The sequence below is a fragment of the Mastomys coucha genome, unplaced genomic scaffold (assembly GCF_008632895.1).
Source record: "Mastomys coucha isolate ucsf_1 unplaced genomic scaffold, UCSF_Mcou_1 pScaffold11, whole genome shotgun sequence".
Classification (NCBI taxonomy): domain Eukaryota; kingdom Metazoa; phylum Chordata; class Mammalia; order Rodentia; family Muridae; genus Mastomys; species Mastomys coucha.
The window spans coordinates 8,475,348-8,493,674 of NW_022196893.1; the positions used below are offsets into that span (position 1 = coordinate 8,475,348).

Genomic DNA, 18,327 nt, shown 5'->3' on the forward strand with positions numbered 1-18,327 from the left:
TTTTTTTTTTTTTTTGATGCAAATACTCAGGATCCTAACTCAGTTCTTCACACAAATACTTTACCAACTGAGTCATCTCTCCAGCACCTAAAATAGATTTTTTTTTTTAAACAGGAAAAAATGTATGGAATAACTTGCCACTGTGCTGGTCACAGCATGTATAAATAAGATGCAAAAGAATCGATAAGGCTTCACTAAGCAGAAAACCCTCTGAGGTATTGCTTTTCATCTCAGTCCACAGATTAGTGGGAAAAAAACCTGACACAGTGGTCCCATAACTTACCCAAGGTAAGTCACAAGCTTACAAGTGAGAGAAAAGGAGGGAGTCAGAGCCAGAGCCCCTCCCTACTTATGTAGATAGTAAACATACTTCATGGTAGTTAGGTCTCAGAAGCCAAGGAAATACAGCCACCCACCGAGGCCACCGGAGGCAAGAGAGGGGTTGGAATGGAACCTATGTGTCTGACCAGTCAGGTACAAACATGTTGTGTTCCCAGTCCAGAACGGGCAATGAACTTCACAAGGGTCCTGGTGGTGAAGCAAGGCCAGAATGAAGCCAGCACTTCCAGGAGAGGTAGGAGCGGTGCCTCACTCAGCAAGGAAGCTCTGAGGGTAGCCACTCAGCAGTGGTCAACCCCAGGGAGTTGGCGTTTATTGTTCTGAACCACTCTTGTAGGCTTTGCTGAGGCTCATCTGGAGAGGCCATACTCAGCACTGGGGTGAACAACCTGGATGCTCAAAGGGCTGATCTGAAATGAAAGGGGGCACTGAGGCAAGATTAGGATGAGGGCTGCTTGGACAGTAGTTCCCAGACTGAGCTGAGGGTGCTCCATCCTACAGAGTAGCAAGCCAAGAGGCAAGTTTGAGTGGTTCAAGGGAATAGTTGGTTTGGTTTAGTTTGTTTGAGACAAAGTTTCAATATGTAGTCTTGTCTAGACCTCACTGAGTTCCTCTTATACCCAGCTAAGACAACCGAACCCAGTGGTTCTCAACATTCCTAACCCTGTGACCCTTTAACACAGTTCATCACGTTGTGGTATCCCCCCAAACATAAAATTATTTTTACTACTTCTTAACTGTGATTTTCTTACTGTTATGAATCATAATACAAATATCTGATACAAAGGATATCTGATATGTAACCATATGAAAGGGTGGATATCAAAGGGTCTCAACCCATACGCTAAGAACCCCTAGAAGATCCTGTTTACAGATGAGAAAAATGGGTATCAAAGCAGACTAAGATCCCAGCACTGGGGAGGCAGAAGCAAGTGGATCTCTGTGAATTCAAGGCCACCCTGATCTACCCAAGGAATTCCAGGCCAGCCAGGGTTTACAAGGCTGGGAAACCATATCTCAAAAAAGAAGGGCAGCAGCACCTGAAAGGTTTCATCCCCCCACCACCTGAAAAGGATCACCATAATGTCTGGGCTGCACTGGGACTGCTGGGAAATAATGTAAAATAGTGCAAAAGATAATCTTTGGCCTAGAATTACCAAGCACAGTGTAAACAGGAAGTGAAAAAAGATACAAGGGGGGGGGGAGACAGAGGATAGGAGAAATGGGTCAATCATCAAGAGCGCCTCCTGCTCTTGCAAAGGATCAAGATTCAGTTTCCAGCACCCCCATGGTGACACATAACCATTCATAATTCCACATCCAGGAATCCAAAGTCCTCTTCTGGGCTTGGTGGGCACCAGGAATGCGTGTAGTACACATGCAGACAAAACCTATAAACTAATCTTTTTTTTTTTTTAAGGGCCACAGAGGTTCTGTCTTAACCAGGAACATTATAATCCCCAGCTGCTGGACTCCCCCAGTTACTCTTTTTCAGTATCAACTTCACCCCATGTGTGAAGAGAAAGTTAGATTAAGCCTTGGATTGTGTTGCTTTGGGTAACCTGGGGGTAAGGGGGGATTGAGATCCATGACAAACTTCAAACACAAGAGGACTGGGGCTGATGGAAATACAACCTGCCTGGTGGAGAGAGACCCAAGGAGGTATGCAAAGCCTGCAATGCCCGAGTCCCATCAGCGTTTCTGGGCCACCCCAGCCTACTTTACTCTCCAGTGAGGCAGGTGGCAACAAGCCTCTGGCGCCTTCCCAATCAACAAAAGTTACCTCTCCTGCTCTCTAAGAAGACCAAACGTTTCTGCGAGCCTGGAACTGGAGTAGGAACTGAGGGGAAGGGGCAGAAAGAGGAAAGCACAAAGCCGGCCCTCTCTGATGAAGATAGGGACCCACCATCCTGGTACTCTGGTACCCTGCAAATACTTCCCCACTACAGATAAAGATCAGTTCAAAAGCTGCAACAAGGATTCTGAAACTTCCTTTTTACAACAAAGCCAAACTGGTGCAACCTATTGCTACAATTCTTACAACATCTCAGCAAGGCCTCAGCTGAGTCCTGGGCCCAGGACCTGAGGCAAGGACCTCCCCACCCTCATTAGGAGGGACCCTATCCCCTCCTCCTCCCTCCTCCCTTTCTCTTTACCCTCAGCAGTCTCCTCCTTGCTCAGTAGCATCTTCAACAGTGACTACCCTGTGAACAAAGCCCCTTGGAGACTTTTGGTCTCTCACCTCTTCCTGATGGGTTTCCTGACCCAAGTCTTTAGTATACACAGGAGATAGAGACAGGTAGAACTGGGAGGTAACAGGTGGAAGACCTTCCTACACAGAGCCTGGAAAGATCTCCCAGCTCTTGGCTCCAGTTCCTGAGCTTCCTGACAGCTTGTGAATGACAAAGTGGTTTTACCAGCTTTCTATGAACCGGACTGGGCACCCAGGAGCCCCATCTCCTCTGCAAACCCCCATGTCTCAAGCCACAACAGCAGAAGGCAGTTCCTAGGACTAGACCTGAGCTCAGGGAGCAGCCCAGTGATCTCAGACCCTGCATCTTGATGTACAACCATCTCCAGACCTACAACAGATGCTCAGGCACTCACTGAGTGAATACAGTTCAAGAGACAATAAAGTGCCGGGCGGAGGAGGCACACGCCTTTAATCCCAGCACTTGGGAGGCAGAGGCAGGCGGATTTCTGAGTTGGAGGCCAGCCTGGTCTACAGAGTGAGTTCCAGGACAGCCAGGGCTACACAGAGAAACCCTGTCTCAAAAAACCAAAAAAAAAAAAAAAGAGAGAGAGAATAAAGCTCACCGTATTTTCTGACAATGTAAATAATAGTTCCTCCCCTCAGTGGACCATTACATGGTCATTAAATACCCAGTATGAAGAATGTTGCAACATAGGAAACTTCAGATTGCAGCACTGTGTGAGAATTCAGTGTACAGTGTCATTCTGCCTAGGATCTGGTAAAGTGCATGCAAGTGCATGAGTATGCGTATGCGTGTGCATGTGCACACGTCCATGCGTACTTAAATGTGCAGGAAATCCAGAAACTTCAGTGGTGTGGTGCTTCTTGCCAGCTTTGTCATCATGTTTGTGCTGCAAACAACAGGCTCCTAGTTTCTCTTCCTAACTTTAATAGGACACTGTTTTCAGCAGCAATGGTGTTTCACAACTCTCCGTGAAATGTCTCACCTCAAGTCCTTTGCCTGAGAATGATGATGTCTGACCTCCCAACCAGAAGACACCCTGCAGCTTGCCCAGCACCCAAGTCAGAAGTGAATGACCTGGGAGTGGAACAGAGCACTCTACTTACCAGAAAAGGGTTCAAGGAAAGCAGGTCTCCACAGGCTACCTTAGGCTCTGAAAAGGCTAGGGCCTACAAGAAGGAACCTTTCACCAGTCAGTGTGAGTCACAGACCCTTTGCCAATCTGAATCACTCCTGAACAAAGAGAAATGCCTGAGCAAGGTCCCAACCCTGCTCCCTGGACATGTCATGCCCTGTGCTCTGATTCTGCAGTCAGCTCAGGTGCCACCTCCTCCAGGCAGCCTTCTCAGACTCCCCAAGGCCTGCTCTCCTGCATGAGCTAGAGAGCATCAGCTCCTACAAACAGAACCCACACTTCCTACAGCTCTGCTCTCCCAGCGCCTGGACCTGGGGTCCATCTTTGTGCATGGGATATCCATGTTATCCGGTGTGCTTACTGAGTAACTAAGGGCTGGACAGGAGGACAGAAGGACGACGGAATGAATAGTATACAATGCATAGGCAAGAGCCCACCTGTTAAGAAAGCAGTGGGCTTCTGGCCATGTTCCCCAGGGAGCATCACTGGGTCCTACAGCTGCAAAGTCATCCTGGGCTTGAATTCATGCTGGCAGCCACGGTCCTCTCACCTGCCCCACCCCATCCCCACCTCCACACTCATGAGAAAAATAGCTGTAAAAAACACCATGGGCCCAGAAGGCCTCAGTGAGTGGCCAGCAACAATGGGGATGTCAGGAGAGCCAGCAGTAATGGGCAATGTCAGGAGCAGCCAGCAGCAATGGGCATGATGATAGTCTTTAATGAGCTCACAGCCCAAAAAGGAGAAAGCTAAGGAGACCAGTCCACCCTCTTTGCAAGCAAGGCTCTGTGTACCCACAATGAAAGCTGTCTGTAAGGCCACAGAAGCAGAACAGACCCACTCCCACCCTAGTTTGAATCTCTGTAAGGCAACCTCATCAGCAAAATGAATGAGTTTCTACTTCTTGGGGGCCAGAGAAGAACTCATCAGCACGTGGCCTGTTGCATACAGGTGCTCAATAAAATCTAACCATTGTCTTTAGCCAAGTTAGGACTCAACTCAGACACCCAAAGACTTAGGCAGCTACTCTAGCAGAGTCCTCCTGTGCTGGGTGGTTTTATGTCAGCCTGAGAAAATGGCCACCAACCCAGACTGGCCTATAGGCGAGCCTGTGGGGTATTTCCTTGATTAATGATAGACATGGAAGGAGCCAGCTCACTGGGAGTGGTGCCACCTGTGGGCAGGTAGGCCTAGGCTGTATAAGAGAGCAAGCTGAGAGAACCATGAGGAGCAAGGCAGTAGTAGGCAGGGTTCCTCCAAGGCCTCTGCTTCAGTGCCTGCCTCGCCTTCCCTTCGTGAAGGACTACAGATATAAGCCTAATTTAAAAAATCAACTCTCATCCCCAAGTTGCTTAGGTCAGGGTGTTTTAGCACGGCAACAGAAACCCTAAGACAGGCATGATGGAGGCCTCAATTCTGTGCAAGGAGCACAGACCGATGAGCACAGACTGCTGACTCTGTCAGGCCCTGTGTGAGCGAAGGCAGGGAGCACAAAGGACAGGGACCACCAGCCTTTAACTCTCCAGGCCTCACAGTGCAGTGAGCTCTGAGACGCCTAGCCCTCACCCCCATTCTAGTCTAGTTAGGTTAAGTCATCCAAAGTGTCCCACTGTCTCCCTCTTCATGTTTATCACACAGGAAGCTGCCTTCTCCAGCCCAGTGACTTCACATAAAACACAGGAAACACATTGTACATAAAGGTGCCGCTGCTGCCTTGTAAACCCTTTTTTCTTAATGCTTAACCAGTTCAGATCAGAGTAACATGCTGAGGACACACAAGAGGCTGGCCTCAGGAGTCTCAACATCAAGCCTAGAGTCCTGCCCCTAACTACCACACTTTGTCACCGAGAAACAACTTTGTGGAATACGTTAAAAACCTTTAAAACCTGAACATGCATTCCCCACCATCTAAGGAGAAATGATGCTGACAGCAGTGTATGGGGGGAAGGCAGTGGGGCAAAGATGAAGGGAGGCTGCACCACGTCAAAGCTGGCATCTCCATGCTGTATGCGGGGATCTGAGGGAACTGAGGCAAGCATCTGAGCTGTGGGCAAGCGGCAAGCCTAAGCGGTCCGATCTGCCTGAGGCCAAAAAGCCTTGATTTGTTCCTTCTACCACGGTTGTATTGAAAAGACAAAAAAGGTACCAGTCCTGAGACTTTGAGCCAAAGTTACTAGAAATTCAGACTGGCTGGAGGACCCACGCCAGAGCGGCCCACTGAATGGCCCGCCCTTCTACTTGGCCCAACCCTGAAGAGATACTAATTTCTTTCTTTTTCTTTTTTATTTTATTTTTTTAGCTTTGGGAAACTTTTTTGCCCAAGGGCCCCACCCAACTGGAAGAAGTTCAGACAAACCCACCCCTCCCCCATTCTCTAACTTACTGCCTCAGAGGAGATGTTTGAGGGGAGGGAAGAAGGTTTTTTGAGGGCAGGCTAAAGGATGCCCACGAAGCCAGGAAAGACGCTGCCAGTCAAAAGCACTTTCTCCTGACTCTGAGAGAAGCCAAGAGCAACTCTCCGCATGGGAAGAAAAAAAATATTCCTTTTAAACGCTACACCCAAGACCCCTTCGGCTCGGACACTCTACAACTGTAAGCACATTCAACAGGAGGGGCTTTTTGATTTGGTTTGGTTTCTTTTTTCAAAGACAGAGTCTATGTAGACCAGGCTGGCCTTGAACTCGAACAGATTTGCCTGCCTCTGCTTTCTGAATGTCGGGATTAAAGGTATGAGCCACCATACCCAGCATTGATGCTAATGTTTTTTCTTTTAATCAGGACACCATTTACAATTACAGTCAATATTCAGGGGTTGGAGAATAGTTCTGGGAAAAGCTCACTGGCAAAGCACTTGCCTAGTATCTAGGAATAGGCCTTGGGATTGCTTGATTCCCAGCACTGCCGTGGGAAGAAAACTTTAAAAAATCTAAGAGTCAAGTTCCCAAATTGCAAATGTCCTCTTGGTCCATGACAACCTTATACAAGAAAGGAAGTCGCCTATGGCTATCTCAACACATAAACATTTTGGAGACAAGTGTCTGGCCCATGGGGACCATAGAGGCCTCCCTGGGAGCCCCAACTCCTTTTCCTCTACAAAGCACCTCATAAAGCACCACATAAGGACCTCAGGAGCAGTGATTAGTTACAAGGGGATGGAAAAGATCAGCACCTGTCCCACTAGGCAGCAGATAGGCTGCAGCCCAACCTGTCCTGCAGGAAGCCTCACCACTCACCTTCCTTCCAGAGAAGCCCCTAAGCCACTAGGGAGGGTTCCTGGGCATGCGCAACCAGACTGAAGACAGCTAAAGAGACCTCAGCCATGGTCAGCCAGGAGCCTCCTTCTCCAGCCACCTGCCCAGTGCTGAATCACCTCAGGCTTAGGGCACTGGTCAGAGAAGGACCCTGACTAATTCTGGTCCTTTTTAAAGAGACTCGCATCAGATCCCCTGTGCCCCAAAGGAATCAACACATAGGCATCAGCCTTCAAGTGCTTGCCTGTGTGGTGGCAGGCCTACTTTAGAGCATTGGCTCACGGACCAGGTTCCAGGGTGACTCATACCACTCTTACTTTCCATACTGTCTGGCAGAGGGTGGGTCCTGCTCCGAACCCTGGGAGGCACTTGCTCAGGCTGCACTGGAAAAAGAACCCCGGTGTACAATGAGTAGAGCTGGCAGTCTCTCCTGTATCCACACCGTCCAGGGCTGACAGTGGCCCTCCCTGGAGACCAAGGTCAGGGTGCCTCCCAAACCCCAGGTCACTACAATCCTCTTTGATCATACGGTCTCAAAACCTCGAACTTTTCCACTGCTAAAGCATTAATAACCACAGGCCTGAGCGATCGCTAAGGCAGCGGAAAGGAGTGTATTCTGGGATGCTATGACCCCAGATTGAAAAAGAAGGGGACACACCTTTAATCCTTCAAAGCACTCAAAAGGCAGAGGCAGGTGGATCTCTTATGAATTCCAGGGCAGCCTGGTCTACTTAGTGTCCAGCCAAGGGTACATAGTGATACCTTATCTCAACAACAAAAAAAAAATCCATGCAAACTTTTTTTCTCATAGCAAAAAAAAAAAAAAAAAAAAAAAAAAAAAAGTTAATCATCCCTCATTTTTCCCAGGCTGGAGTGGGTGATGGGATCATTATCAGAACAATACATCTGTCACTCTAGGGACATTGAAGCAGGCTGAGGAAAACAGGCCCCAAAGTGTTCTAAGCTAGAAGAGCAAATCTGTCCATTTGTAAATCCTTTCCACCTAAGCCAGTTGTGATGGTGCAGGCCTGTAATCCCAGCATTCAAGTGTTCAGGGATGGAAAGTCAGAAGGGAACCTGACCCCATACAGTGAGGTCCTGTCTCAACCAAGCAGCAGAGAAGCAAAAGGTGTTCCAAAAATGGGAAGAGAGTATGTCATAGTATCTAGCTGCACTCTTTCATCCCCTGGAGAGCATGCCCTGTGAGCACATAGAGATTAGCCTGTCTTTGAAGGGCTGCAAGGATTTCCGCTGTGCCATGATCATGGTGGCCTTTCTAATGGACAGTGAGCTTGCTTCCTGCCTTCTTCTCCGACAATGCCACAATGACTATCCTTAGGCATTTCCTTCTGCACAGTCAAGTTTATCTGTGGGGTGAATTCCTAGAAGGGACTATGTTTCAACAGACACTGTCAAATTACCTTCCAAAAAGACGTGTGCCAAAACTGAAGAAACAGCTCAGTGGTTAAAAGAGTGTACTGAATTGTCAGAGGACTGGAGTTCTATTCTCAGGACCCACATCATGTAGTTCACAACTGCTTGTATAATTCCAGCTGAAGGGGGAGACCCCCTCACTTCCCTGGCCTCCTCTGGCAACTGGCCTTATATCACACACATACATACATACATACACACACACACACACACACACACACACACACACATTCTCTCTCTCCCTCTCTCTCTCTGTCTCTCTCTGTCTCTCTCTGTCTCTCTCTCTCTCTCTCTCTCTCTCCCCAAAAGAAGGTGTGCTATATGCCTCCCACCCATGAAGAACTCAAGTGGGGAAGCAGGAGTGTTTGGAAGAGAAGTCCCTCAACTGCAGAGTTTCCCAGGTACCCTTGTGGGCCAACAGGCACACAAACTGCTACTGTCCTTGATAACACAATCTAACCTACCTTCTACCAGAATACACAAGTTGTTCTTCCCACACTACCCTTGCCTGTCATCTAGAACACAGGAAACCATGTTTTAGGGGAAAAAAACAGAAACCACAGCCAATATGAGCAACTTCTGCCTAGGCCAGCACCTCACATCAGGTCATTTAGCCCACATCTATAAGCAAGTGCACCCAAAATCATCAGCAGAGGGGACTGTAGGCCACTGTGTCTTCACCATTTTGGCCCCCCTCAGCCAACCACACCACCACATGGTACATGCACCCCTTGTCAGAGGTGGAAAAAACACTGAGTTAGAAACCAAGGAAGGAGTCTACCCTATGCCCTCACATAGTCACCTAGGGAGGCAAGATGGGTAGAAATCTATGTTTAAAATAAGAAAAATGCAGACAGCCGCTGTGTCAGGCCTTTTCATTGACTACTCCTCTGATTCTTGCATCCAGCTCTGCAGAGTAGGCCCAATCGATTCCCTTGTTCCAGATGAGAAAACTGAGACTCAGAGAGTTATATAATGCAATGTCACAAAGCTGATGAGAGAGTTAAAATTTCAACTCTGCCTAGCACCACAGTTTACGATCCTTGCCTGACCCACTCTTCCCAACTTTAAAAATGTGATTCTGGAGCCAACTCAGTGGATTAAAGACCCTTGCTACCAAGTCTGAGTTGTATCCCAAGGGCCCACATGGTGGAAGAGAGCCAATTCCCTTAAGTTAGACTCTGTCCTTATTTACTTCTTTATTGAGTTTATTTAAAAAAAAAAAAAAAAAGGAAATGTATGAGCCAGTTGCCTAGGCAGCCAGGGCACTGTTTGGCTGTCCCCAGCGACCTGGCCCAGGGGCTCAGAGCACCAGGGGTTAAAGCTGAGAGGCAATGATTCTGTAGGGCAGCACAAAAAGAAAATGTACTTCCTGCCCTTGCAGCGGGGAGATGGGGAGATGCTGTTTTATGCTCAGTAAATTAGGACGTTTGTTTAATTAAGAGAACACACAGATTTTGTTATTCTAAATATTTTTGGAACATGATGCTTGGAGGAAGCTGTCAAGGCAAGGATTTTTTTTTCTCCTGGCTTTAGCTTTCTCCCCCTCCAAGAGAAGGAAAACAACAGCTAAATCCCTCCTCTCCTTTTGAAATAAAGATGTCAAGCTGGTAGGAGCTGTCTTAAGTACTTTATTGAAGGATTAGTGAGAAGAGGAAGTGAGGGACTCTCCAGCCAACCCCGTTTCTAGCAATCCCCTACCAGGCTAGGGACAATGCTGCGTTTCTTAGTGTGCCTCTCTCCCTTAAAAGGGTTAAGAGACCCTTGTTTTGTTTTTCTAGAGCAAAACCAGGCAAAAGGCAGGCTGTGATTAACACGGACCCTTCCTTCCACACAGAGAGAAGTTGCCTCATCTCCAAACCCTTTGGTTAAAAAGTTCAAAAATTTTTAAAAATAATAAAATAAAAAGCCAGGACCCTGGCCTTTCTTTCCTCCCCCTTCTCCTGCCCTTCAGACCAGCAGCCCCACTGTGAGTCAGTCCCTGACTCTTGGCTTCCCTTCCCCACCAAACACAACTTGCTAATGCTAGTTTGTGGGGAACCTGGCTCTGCCCACCTCCCCAGCCAGGACCTACTAAGTGTAGGAGCAAAGATCTGGGGTGTCACCCACACAGCAAGCACACTGGCTCCCAATCTACACTAAACAACCCCTCGATGCTTTTAACTGCTCCCCAATTATCCACTAAATGACTCCCCACTTTTCCTTCACCACGTGTTTGCCTCAGTTTGCCAAGCCTGAAATGTCTTCCTTCCTCATGGTGGTTTCCCTGCTTGCCCTGGACGGCAATGGCCCCCTGAGCCTTGGAATTCCTTGAGTCCTTTGTCTGTGTGGTTTGTTTGGGACACAGCACAAGCTTTGTATCTTAGTCTACCACTCGGCTCTTTAATACCTTCAAGTCTCCCCAGGAGACAAGTCTCTTCAGGAGGCCAGCAGGCTCTCACAGGGTAGTCCTATGCCTCACAGTCCCTTTCTGGGGTTCCTGACATCTCCACTCCACACTACTCACCAACTGGTTTGTCTCAGCTCTCCCCTGAGTGCCTGTAAGCAGGGGCCAGGTCTTACTCAATTCACACCCACCCCACCCACACACACACACCACACACCACCTGGCAAGGTCCCTGGCAGAAGCCAGGTTAAATATTTGCTCAATTACATATCTATAGGCCCTTTCCCCCACTCCCACCCATTACAACCTTATATATAAATTGACTGATATTGAGTGATTGTCGAAACAGGCCTTCAAGCAGCTTGCCTCCTTAACAGAAAGGGAAGTAGGCCTCCTTCACTCCAGGTGAAGTTATCAGCCTGGACTCTAGACAGTGGAGTCAGAAATGGCTACAATGTTTCTGTGAACAAGTTACCTTTTTATTTTATTTTATTTTTTTGTTGTTGTTGTTTCAACAAGCTTTATTTTTTTTTTCACTTGGTCTAAGGCTTGGGAGGGTCTCTGGGGCGGGTTACAAACCTGCCTAACGGCTTGAGAGTTCCAGATGGAGGTCCTGAGGCTGGCTGGCATACAGCAGAGGAGGGAGTCCCTTGGGAGGCAAAGAGACCTCCTAGTCGTGCTTGAGAATGAGCCGCTCTTAGAGATACTTGCCCAGAGATGGCTGGGACACACGCCAGTCTGCGTTGGCTAAAAATATGGAACTCAACGCATTTGCATGTCATCCTTACGCAGGGGCCATGCTAATCTGTATCGTTCCAATTTTAGTATAGGTGCTGCCGTAGGGAGCACGAAAGTTTACTTTGAAATCTTGCTAATCCTGAAAACCGCTCAGAGAACTGAGAAGCCAGTGGACCTCTCCAGAGCCCAGACGAGGCAGCCTCCGGGTTTTCAAGACCTGGGACTTCCCAGGAACCTTTTCCCTAACACCGCTGGGTGGGGCCCGCCCGGGCCCACCCAGCCCTCAGTTTCACTCCAGTCTGCAAGAAAGTCCTAGAGGGGACTTACTCGGTTGCCTGGGAGAGATGGGGACCGGGAAGACCGGGATGCAGTTCTAACCTTAGGCGTGGCTCTAGAACAGGATGGGCTGAAGACCCTAGCGCAAGGAAGTGGGGGTGATGTCTTCAAAACTCCGCCTCTAATCAAACATAATAGATGCAGCTGCCGGGCCTGGTCTTAAAGTCAGGGCCAGCTCCCAGAGACTGGCCCGGGCGTGGCGTCCCAAGGTGCGGTGGAATCAGGTGCACGCCTGCCCGGGCGGCGGGACGGCGGTCGGCAGACTCAGGCCTTTTGACCTCGGGCAATAGAAATCCAAGGTTGAATGAGGTCAGACGGTAGGGGTGGGGGTGTCTTTCTGGCGTCCGGAGCCCCTCGGCAGCTGGGTCCCCTTTTCCCACGCACCCTGAGTACCTCTCCCCGCCCCCTCCCGGCCTCAGGGCTGACGGACAAATGAGGAAGTCCGCAGCGGACGGCGGAAACCGAGCCGGGCGCAACGTCTGCGGTGGGACCGACCGATCCTGACTCAGAAGAACGCCCTGACAGCTGCCAAGCGGTCCTCGTCTGCCCGTTACCTCCCTCTGCCAACTTACAAAGGAGCCGCTGCCCCGTGCCCACGAACTCATCCGGCGGGCTCGGCCCGGGGCTCCGGGACTGCAGCGTCCCCGAAGGGGTTAAAAAGTTTGCCCGAGCCGGCCGTCGGGGAGGCGGGAGCGCAGAGGCGACCGGAGCAGGCCGAGCTCCGGGTGCCCCGACCGGGAAGGCGTCCGGTAGAGGACCGGGACTGCTTCCCCCGGCTCCCTCACCCGGAGGCCTCGCTGCCTATCACCCCTCGGGCGAGGATGCGGAGTCCGGTCGCACCCGACCGCGCCGAAACCCGCCACGCGGAGGCGGAGAACCACAGGGCCGCTGGCCCCAAACGCCTAGAGTCTAGTCGCCGCCCGCGCGCGCTCGGCAGCTCCGGGGCGGGACGTACCGGCAGAGCTCTCTCACCTGAACCTGGGTCTGCCCTGGGTCTGCCCTGGGTCTGCTGGTCCTTCCGAGTGGACTTTCTCGAGCGCTCGGGCGGCGCGGCGGGGTGGGGCGAACGCAAGCCTGGAACTGCAGCAGGTCAGGTTCGTGAGCCTTCCGTGCCCTGCCCAGGAACAGCGGTGATCTGCGCGCCTCACCGCACCCAGCTCTGGTGCTCCCCGCCCTCCCTGCCCCGCCCTTCCTTGAGAGGGCGGGTCTACAGCCCGCCGCCGGCTCGGGGGTGGAGCTTCCAGGAGCCCCCCCCGCCTCTCCCCACACCGCCCAATCCAACAAGAGTCTGGCCTAAACTGACAGGTTTTTCGGCCTATAAACAGACAAGAGACGGAAGCCGGAGGGCTGGGATTCATCCTCCTCATCTATCCCCACCTCCGCCCACCCCACCTTCCACCCGCGCTTCCTAGGCGGGAGCCACGCCTTATGGGGCGGGTCCAACGGACGGCCAGGTTACCGGATCAGGATTGACGCGGACTTGATCCAATCAGGAGCAGGCGGCTCCGGCGCGCTGGGCTCCGGGTCCCGGCTCGGGTGCGCAGCTTGGGCCGCGGCGGGGCCGGAGGGAGCGTGCTGGGAAGGTCTAAGGCTCTGACACTCCGCCCCGCGAACCGTGTTTTCCCTTCGTCCTGTCCTACCAGGAGAACAGATATATTAAGTACCATATATGGGAAAAGTGGTATTTTACATAATTATGATGGCTGTGGGGGCGGGCATGGCTTCAACCCTGCATTCCGTGTGGGCGTCCTGAGTTCGATTTTGGAGCCTGCTCGCGGTTGTCCTCCAGCCCCTGAACCTTTGCTCTGACGAATCCCTCTGCCTGGAATGCAGTCTAATCCACACTTTACCTTTAAGTAACTCACACACATCTCAGATATTTGTCACTAAATTATTTCATTTGTTTTATTTTGGTTACTAACCACGAGAGGATTTTTTTCATAAAAAAAAAATGTACTTCGCCTTTAATCATCAGGGATCTGTCCACGCATTATTTTCTGCCCTAATTGTCTGTCTCCAAGTTGTGTCCATTGATCTGTGTGGTCGATCCTGCAGCGCGCCAATGGGAATAGCTTTCAAATTACTTTATGAAAGCGAATTTCTCGTCATTGCTCTTAACTGTTGGAATGTTCTTGCTAACACGGTTAAATGATCCTTCCAAATGAACTTCAGGGAAAACTTATATTCTAAAGCCAAAATACAGCTAAAGAAAAAGATTTTGCAGCCCAGATGACCAATGATTGCTACCCATGTTACAGTAAAGACTCCTTTCCAGTTGATAAGAAGCATAAAAAAATAAATAAAATAAAAAAGGCTGAGCCATCCAGGGCTTGTGGGTAGTACACCAGAACTCAAGAGGCTGAGGTAGGAGGGGGAGTTCAAGACTAGCCTGAACTACACAAACAAGCAGTTCAAAGTTGTGAAATATATAAAGCCAATAATTAATTTTAAAATTAATCATCGAGAGACTGGAGATGTAATTCAGCAATAGGACATTTATCCAGCATGTGCAAGGCCTGAGTTCAATTGGCACACACACACACACACGCACAATTTACTAAAGAAAGGACAGACTTTCAAATGGTGTTAAAAGAGAAGCATACCATTCATTATCACGGGAAATGTACATGAAAAGGATGAGGGAATCCAGGTGGCACCTGTAAACCCAGAGTCACTGTAATATATATTTATATATGCGGCCGGGCAGTAGTGGTGCACGCCTTTAGCCCTAGCACTTGGATGGCAGAGGCAGGCAGATTTCTGAGTTCAAGGCCAGCCTGGTCTACAGAGGGAGTTCCAGGACGGCCAGGTATACACAGAGAAACCTGTCTCAAAAACAAACAAACAAAAAATGCCATAGCAACACACACAGACCCTTGGGCAGTTGGCTAAAGTTAAACTGCCCAGCATTCTCAGAGACAGGGAGGAGGTGGAGCTGACAGGATTGTTTGCTTCTACAACCACTTTGGAAAGCATGTAGTTCTACTCTTAAGCATATATCCAACAAAAGATGACTACTTAGATCCATCAAAGGGTGTTCAGGAATGCTCACAGAAGCTTCAAACCGCCAAAAGGGAACAGCAAGATGGCTCAGCAGGTAAAGGTGCCTGCTGCTAAACCTGTATTCTATCCCTAGGACTCCCCTAGCAAACCTAACCACACCTCTGTAAGAACTGGACACTGAAAGAATTTTTTTATTGGGTGGCGGGCGCTATATTAAGTGCCTTACCTAAACATTAGCGTATTTCATCCTCGCAATGATATTATTTTGCACGTGAGAAAAGTGAAACTCAGCAAAATTAAATGATTGTCCGAGTTCGTCTACTAAGCGGTGGAACTGACCTACAGACACACACAAGCAGCTGCGCAGGCGCAGAGCGAGACACTGTCCACTGACCAGCAGAAGCTCTCTTCCGCGCAGCCTGTACCTCCTTTCCTGGGTTTTCAACCCACTCTGCCACCTCCAACTGTGCCAGCCACGGAGGTAACTGCCAAGTCCATGAGCCACCTAGGCTTCCTCTTCTTTAGCAATCTTTCCTTTTTTATTTTCTCAACTTTAAAAAATTGTAATAAACAGCCCGGTGGTGGTGGTGCATGCCTTTAATTCTAGCCCGCTGAGACAGAGGCAGGTAGATCCTGAGGTTGTAACCAGCCTAGTCTACAGAGCGAATTCTGGGACAGCCAAGGCTACATGGAGAAACCCTGTCGGGAGGCCGGGGTGGGGGAATGTAATAAACATCTGAAGGAATCTGTGTCAACCTACCACCAAGCTCCTTGCACATCCGTATTTTACTATGGATCTAGCCTGGATGCCTATTACCAGGTAAACAGCTGAAGCAGATGTGCTGAATGTCCACAATGGGCTTTTAACCTTTCAGAAGCATGAAGCAAGATGACGTTACTCACAGGAAGATGAGTGGAAGTGGAGATCATCATGTTAAGAGAAATAAGGCAGGCTGAGATATGAAACATATGTTACCATATGAAAAGCAGCCAGGGTTGGAAACCAAAACCTGTAATCCCAGTACTTGGAAGGCAGAGGCAGGAGAATTGCTGCAAGTCTTAGAGAGTTGGGCAGGATCTTCTTGTGCAGCAAAATGAGTTTGTGAAGCCAGACACACCTGCATGCAAGTTTGAGGCTAGCCAGAGCTTCATGTTAAGTACCAAGCTATTCAGGCCTACTGAGAAGACCCAGTCTCAAAACAAAGCAAAGAAAAAGCAATGAGTTTAATCAAGGCTTGCTGAGGAGATTCCACCATGGGGGACATTAAATCCCTAGAGAAGTGGAGTACACTCGACGGTGGATCATTTGCCTAGCATACGGGAGCGCACCCTGTAAGACAGTCGTGGTAGTAGTGCTGTGATGTCAGCACTCCTAAGGCCCAGTGAAGAGGATCACAAGTTTAAGGCCAGCCTGGAATACACAGTAAGAACCTACCTGAAACAAACCCTCAAAGGTCTCCTAGTTCTAGAGGGGGTAATTAAAGCAGTGAGTCCAGAATTCCTTCCCACAATTTGCTATTCATTCAGCAATCTGGGAGCACCAGCCACAAGGACCACGCCTGCCTCCCCTCCCCCCAAGAAGGGCGTTCCCTCGCATTCTCTCACTAGCATTCAGTCAACAAGTGAGATCCCATATCTCTAGAGCAATGAATGGCTCCTGTGCCTGCGTGGCAACACTGCCTAGAGCCCAGCTTGGCCACCACGTTCCTGCCCTTCCCCCTGGAGCCTGTGAATGTATCTCCCTCTAGGGACCTTTCTGTATCCTCCCACCTGTCATGGTCCTCCCTCTTCTCCCCCACAGCACCTTGGAATCCCCACTCTCCCAGAACTCTCTAACCTTCCAGCTTGCCTGTCTTCTGATGAGATTGCCTCAGGGAACACCAGGCCCTCTGTGTGTGTGTGTGTGTGTGTGTGTGTGTGTGTGTGTGTGTGTGTATCCGTGGGACTCAACGTGGAACTCAGAATCTTGAAAGACCTTCAGTAAGTATCTCTACAGTGAATGAACAAACAAATAAGCCAATAAAAATTGCAGGAGTGCGTATGAACCCACTACACCTAAGGCACGCTGAAGAGTACAATTCTTCATTTGTTTGGGCCCACACACCAGTGCTGTGAACCAAATTCACAAACATGCTGCTGGCTCTCCTAAGTACATTTATTGGACTATAACTCCCATTCCACAGATTTCACATGAAGAGTTCGAGTCTGTAGATTGTTGTTGCTGCTGTCTAAAATTGTGTGATTGTTAATGTCGTCTGCTTCTAGAATATTTTCATCCTCCCCCCCACAAGAAACCCCACATCCATCCGCAGTCTCTCACCATTCCCCTAACCTTCTCCACCCCACCCCTACCCCTAACTGGAAGTAGACAACCATTAATCAACTTTCTGGATGGATTGGCCTCTTGAGAACATTCCACAGAAGTGGCATCACAGAGTGTGGGCTTTTGTGTCTGGCTGCTTTTATTTAACTTAGTGTTTCGGGAACAGGGTTTCCTCAGAGCATCTGTCGGTCTTTCGCTCTTTCCTATTGCTGACCGGTGTCTCCGTGTACAGAGGGACCATATTTGACTGATCCACTTCAAAAACCACAGTCATGAGCAGGCTGCATGAAGGCATGTAGCTGGAGACTTCTATAATCTTCATACTGCCTCACTTCATCTCGGTGTTTACTTTTGGGGGGGGGATTGCTTACCTCCTCGTAAATGAGTAAACTAAGTCCTACGTCACAGCGTTGAGACTTGCCAAAGATCCCAGGTAATTAAATGGTGGGGGTGGGAGGGCTGCTAAGCCCTTTCTTTGTGTCACTCTGCCCCGCCCCCAGGTCCAGGGTAGGTTTCCCTTCTCCTTTTTCCCTCTTGAACCACTTGGCTGTATTGACTTAGCCCTTGTCCACCAGGCCTTGGATTCCCAAGGACTTGGGTGTGTGCTCCAGAGGAAGGGAGTCAAGTTTACATTCCATCTAGTGTGGTGGATTGAATTTTGATTGTTTAGTGTGTGTGTGTGTGTGTGTGTGTGTGTGTGTGTGTGTTGCTCGCGCACGTGCACACATCCAGGTCAGAAGCCAACTTTTCAGGAGTAAGTTCTCAGCTTCCATCATGTGGGTTCCAAGGGATGGATCCCAGGTCCTCAGGCTTGGTGGTAAGCCCCTGTATCCTACGTGCCATTTTGCTGGCTCCTAATCTGGATCTATAAGTCCATTCCCTGCTCAGTAGAAACAGGCCACTAGGAAGGCACCAGCATTGGTGAAAGTCATAGCACCAGGAGGACACTCCTCCCACTCCAGGAGTCCTCAGCTCTCTCATCTACCCTGCAGAGAAAGGGCCCCCAGCCACCTGCCACACTGCCACCCAACCCTTCCCTCACCACTTCCTTCTGCTTGAGCCATCTTGCCACACCCTTCCTCTACCTGCAGAGAACTTTAAACATGCCTCCGTAACAGTGGCTGTGAGAGTAGAGCATGATTGACCTCCTCTGGATCTGCTCCTCT

At 49.6% G+C, this 18,327-nt stretch overlaps 1 protein-coding gene and 1 pseudogene across 1 annotated transcript in view; both read right to left on the minus strand.

The window, feature by feature from the left end:
* Nucleotides 1–13,073, minus strand: part of Myh9 (myosin heavy chain 9) — an 81,027-nt gene extending 67,954 nt beyond the window's left edge. The window contains exon 1 of the mRNA XM_031348328.1: nt 12,808–13,073. The gene's annotated coding sequence lies outside the window, so the exon portion shown is untranslated. The remainder of the gene's footprint in view (nt 1–12,807) is intronic.
* LOC116083096 lies at nt 11,511–11,610 on the minus strand (annotated as a pseudogene).
* Nucleotides 13,074–18,327: the final 5,254 nt, after the last annotated feature.